This window comes from Pteropus vampyrus, unplaced genomic scaffold, assembly GCF_000151845.1.
Source record: "Pteropus vampyrus isolate Shadow unplaced genomic scaffold, Pvam_2.0 Scaffold1000006361, whole genome shotgun sequence".
Lineage (NCBI taxonomy): Eukaryota > Metazoa > Chordata > Mammalia > Chiroptera > Pteropodidae > Pteropus > Pteropus vampyrus.
This window is the reverse complement of record NW_011920763.1, coordinates 1-5,044: the sequence shown is the minus strand read 5'-3', so window position 1 is coordinate 5,044 and position 5,044 is coordinate 1. Positions and strand designations below refer to the sequence as shown.

Sequence of the window (5,044 nt, the reverse complement as noted above, 5' to 3'; positions counted from 1 at the left end):
CATTAATCATTCTGGAATTATTAGGGATAGTTTAGCATTAATTAGACAACACGCATGTAAAGAGACAGAAATGAGAAGTTAAAGCAAGGAAGCAACTGGTATGAATCTTGGTTTAATGGAAAATCTTGGTTAACCACGTTATTGTCGGCTATAGCAGGACCATTGATAATTCTGCTGTTATTACTGACCTTTGGGCCATGCTTGATCAAATGGGTTAAGAGTTTAATCCAATCCAATATAACTGGGGCAAAGATTTTAATTTTAGGAGCGTCAGCCCCAACCCATTGGCCAGAAATCCCGACTTCTGACTCGAAGATTGAGACATTCTAAAGAAAACCAGTGGGGAATGTAATGGCCTGCTGAAATGTGAAAGGGTTAAAGAATAGTTAAAACCTGAAACTGGACAAAGGAAGTCTATAACTTCGGCCTAGTTTCTGGAACCCCTAACCACATTCTGTTAATCATGAAACCTGTAACAATGAGCTCATACGCTAACTGCCAATTTTAGCCTGTGTAACCCTGCTTGCTTGCGTGGCATGAAAAATAATCAATTGTATATAAGCTGAAAATTACTGTTTGGCCATCGCCCATGGGAACACTGGCTATCGTCCATGGGAACATAGGCCATCACCCATAGGAACATAACATTCTAACACAAGCTTTCTGCTTCTGTACTTCCCGCTTGCACACCTGACCAGTGGGTTGACAGGTAGTGAATAGGAGAAAGACGGACCTTTGTGTTTAAGACAGAATGAGGAATGGGATTTGGGGCTTAAAAACCTTGTATCTTGGCATTTCGGGGCTGCTCCTTTGCAAGGACAGCCGCCGGCTAATAAACTGTCTCCTGGTTAAGAGCACTCAAGTTGGGTCTGGTTATTCTGGACACAACATTTGGAGGCCCCAGCGAGATCTTCTCGTTGTGGGAAAATTGATCAGTGCACCGGGGCGTTGGACCATTTGCGGTTGGGGAGGCCTCTAGGGCACTCGCCCTAGCCCGCCGCCTGTGGTTTCTCGCTTTGCGGAGCACGATCCTGGGAGTGCTGAGGCAGTTTCTGGTAGGGGGCCCAGGGACCGTGCGGACGTCGGACGCGACAAGTAAGGTCGGCGGTCGACTGAGACTGTGACGACAGTTTTCTCAGTCCTGTTCTGGTTTGTTAGTCTGTGTCTGTCTGGTTTTGTTTTGCTTCGTGTGCTTTATTGTGGAACTATGGGACAATCACAGGGCAAACTAACTCCGTTACAGTGCATGCTTAACAACTTTAAAGATTTTCGTCGTAGGGCAAGGGCCTATGGTGCTTCAGTAACCCCTTTTGATTTGCAGCGCTTTTGTCAATTAGATTGGCCGACCTTCGGAGTAGGATGGCCCTCCGAGGGATCATTTAACATGCAGACTGCATTCCGGGTTCGAGGTGTGATTTATGGAAACCCTGGGCATCCTGACCAAATTCCTTATATTGATGTTTGGATTGATGTTGTTTCTGATGCCCCTAAATACTTACAGAATTGCAGTCGTGCACCCGTTACTGTAATGGCAGCCATACCCCAGGGTTTTAAGAAGCCCCCACCGGTGTTGCAGGGACCTCCCTCGGAGGATGACTGGTATCCGCCACCCTATAATGGAAATGGGGGTAGACGTCCTCCTCCGGAGGGACCGGAACCTCCTGTAACCCGGTCTAGGGGTCGTAGGCCACCTTCCCCTGATTCGACCTAACCTGAAAAGAGCCAGTATCTGTTCAAGCCCCATTGAAGGTGATTCCAGGAGGTGGCGGTGAGCCTACTGTCATCTACTCGCCATTCAGTACTAGTGATTTATATAATTGGAAATTGCAAACGCCATCCTTTTCAGAGAAACCACAAGGACTAACCTCCCTTTTAGAGTCTATTTTCTTTACCCATCAGCCCACTTGGGATGATTGCCAACAGCTCTTACAGGTCTTATTCACTACTGAAGAAAAGGAAAGAATTTTGCGGGAGGCGGCTAGAGGAGTAACAAACCCAAATGGGCAGCCTACAGCAGACTTAACCAGGGTACAGGCTGTGTTTCCGACTCAACGTCCCCAGTGGGATCCAAATACAGATCAAGGTAAGGAGGCTCTCCTAAGGTATCGCCAGTTTCTGCTACAGGGACTCCGGGCTGCTGCACGTAGACCAATAAATCTGTCCAAGGTAAGTGAAGTAATTCAGACTAAGGACGAGTCACCTGCAGCATTCTTGGAAAGACTATTAAAGTCTTACCGCTTATATACACCTATTGACCCGGAGGACCCCAACAATAGAAGAGCCATTAATTTGGCCTTTGTTAGCCAGTCGGCCCCTGACATTAGAAAGAAGTTACAGAGATTGGAAGGTTTTGAGGGAGAAAATTTATCCAAATTATTAGAAATAGCTCAGAAGGTCTTTAACAATAGGGACAGTGTGCAAAAGGTCATGCTTGTGGGACAACAAGGAAACCGACCTCCTTGGGAAAAAAAAAAAAAAAAAAAAACCCTAGCCATAGAGGGGGACCTAGCAACGAAGAAGGCCAAAATATTGAAATTATGGCTCCACATGCAGTTGAAGCCATGCTTCGCAGCCCTCCTAAAAGATGGATTTCCAACGCCCGGATTACTCAGTACCAGGTACTGTTGCTTAACCCCCCACAGACCCAGTTTTTAAAAACTGCAGCCCTGAACCCTGCCACGCTGCTCCCGGATGATGACCCGCAGGCTCCATTGCATCACTGTGTTCAGCACCTTGAACAGGTAACTGGACTACGGCCAGACTTGAAGGATGAGCCGTGGCCTAATCCGGATGCGGTATTATTTACCAATGGAAGCAGTTTTGTATCCGACGGAGTAAGGTATGCCGGGGCAGCCATAGTAACAATCAGGGATGTGATATAGGCACAGGCCCTAAGCCATGGGACATTGGCACAGAGGGCTAAACTTATAGCTCTAACACAAGCTTTACGGTGGGGAAAGGATAAAACTGTAAACATCTATACTGACAGTAGATATGCCTTTGCAACGGCACATGTACATGGAGCCCTGTACAAGGAAAGAGGACTATTGACATCAGGGGGAAAGGAAATTAAGAACAAGGAGCAGATTTTGGCTCTTTTGGAGGCTATCTGGCTACCTAAGAAAGTGGCTATTATCCATTGCCCCGGCCATCAAAAAGGGGAAGGAGCGGTAGAAAAAGGAAACCGCTTGGCAGATAAAACAGCAAAGGAAGTAGCCAGAAAACCAGTGGGGACTAACGTCATAATTGGTCCCCTTCTTGTGCCCCCCTTGGCACAGGCTCCAGACTATAGCCCCCAAGATATAGAGTTGGGGAAGCAACTGCACGGGAAGTTTGAACATGGGTGGCTTTAGATTCCAGATGGAAGGCCACTCCTCCCTGCTGCGCTTGGTAACACCTTAATTAGCCAGATGCATAATGCTACCCATCTTGGAGGAACTAAGTTAATTGAACTGCTAAAAAGAGACTATTATATTCCTGGACTAACCTCAAAGGCTCGGGATGTGAGTGCACGATGCCCAATATGTGCACAGGTCAACTCTCGCCCCATCCCAAAGGAAAATATCGGCACTCGATTAAGAGGACAAGCTCCTGGAGAGCATTGGGAAGTAGACTTTACAGAAGTTGCTCCTGGCACTTTTGGATTTAAATATCTTCTGGTATTCATTGACACCTATTCTGGATGGACTGAGGCCTTCCCCACAAAGAAGGAAACTGCACAAGTAGTAGCTAAGAAATTAATTACAGAAATAGTGCCTCGATTTGGCTTGCCCTTATCATTGGGGTCCGACAATGGCCCGGCATTCATTGCCCAAACAAGTCAAATGTTAGCTAAGGTATTAGGGATCAATTGGAAATTACATTGTATTTACAGACCTCAGAGTTCAGGACAAGTAGAAAGGATGAATAGAACACTTAAGGAAACTTTAACTAAATTTAAGCTGGAAACTGGGGAGAATTGGGTGAGCCTTCTTCCTTTTGCTTTGTTACGGGCCCAGTGTACTCCATATATTATGGGAATTTCCCCTTATGAAATAATGTTTGGGAGACATCCCCCTTTACTCCCTAAAATTGGAATTGAAAAGGTTACAATGAATAATAATACAAGTCTCCTTAAGTCTCTACAGGCCTTGCAACAAACCCAAAATCAAGTCAAGGGCTTAATTAAAGCTGCTAGACCGACTCTGGGGACATCACAACCTCACCCACATCATCCAGGCGATTGGGTGTGGATAAAGAAGATCCAGCCTGCTAGCCTAGAGCCCCGGTGGGATGGTCCGTTTCCAGTAACTCTAACCACACCAACAGCTGTCGAGGTTGCAGGGAAAAGACATTGGATTCACCATACCCGCCTTAAGACAGCTCAACCTCCCCCGGAGACAGAGAAATGGAAGGCAACACTCACAGAGGATCCACTCAAGATAAGACTCTCACGGGGTTAATTATAATTGGGTTAATTGTTATCAATAATGTTTATAAGTTTGCTAATGACAGTAACTCAAATGCTACAAAGGATTGTTGGTTTTGTCTGAACCCTGCCCCACCTTATTATGTAGGACTTGGTGTCATTGCTAACCTTGGCACAGATCAAACTGCTATTAGGAATGTAACATCTCCGAATGTTACTATTTGCCCTTGGGGAACCAAAAACCCATCTGTAACGTTGGGAGATTTACAAGGAAAGGGAACTTGTGTGAATACTAACACTTATAGAGTTGATAAATCTAGGTATAAGGAAAATTGTAAATCATCTATTTTAGTAAATAGCACCTCTTCTACTTATTTAGCGGCCCCTAGTGGCACTTGGTTTGCTTGTAATACTGGTTTAACTCCCTATATTAATCTTAACTATTGGAAAAATAATACTGGATTTTGTGTGCTGGTTCATGTTATACCTCAGGTGTATATGATGAGTGGACAAGAAGGGAGACAAGCAATGGATTTGGGGGGAGGATATAACTATCCTCGGCGTAAGCGAGCAGTTCTCCTGCTTGTGCCGCTCCATAGTTGGCCTAGGAGTGGCAGGATCAGCTGCAATTGGGAC

At 45.6% G+C, this 5,044-nt stretch overlaps 1 long non-coding RNA gene across 1 annotated transcript; it reads left to right on the top strand.

The window, feature by feature from the left end:
* Positions 1-1,158: 1,158 nt before the first annotated feature.
* Positions 1,159-4,501, top strand: LOC105311699. Its single transcript, XR_002778954.1, has 3 exons — positions 1,159-1,409; positions 1,924-2,083; positions 4,119-4,501. It is a non-coding gene; the product is annotated as an uncharacterized LOC105311699 (long non-coding RNA).
* Positions 4,502-5,044: the final 543 nt, after the last annotated feature.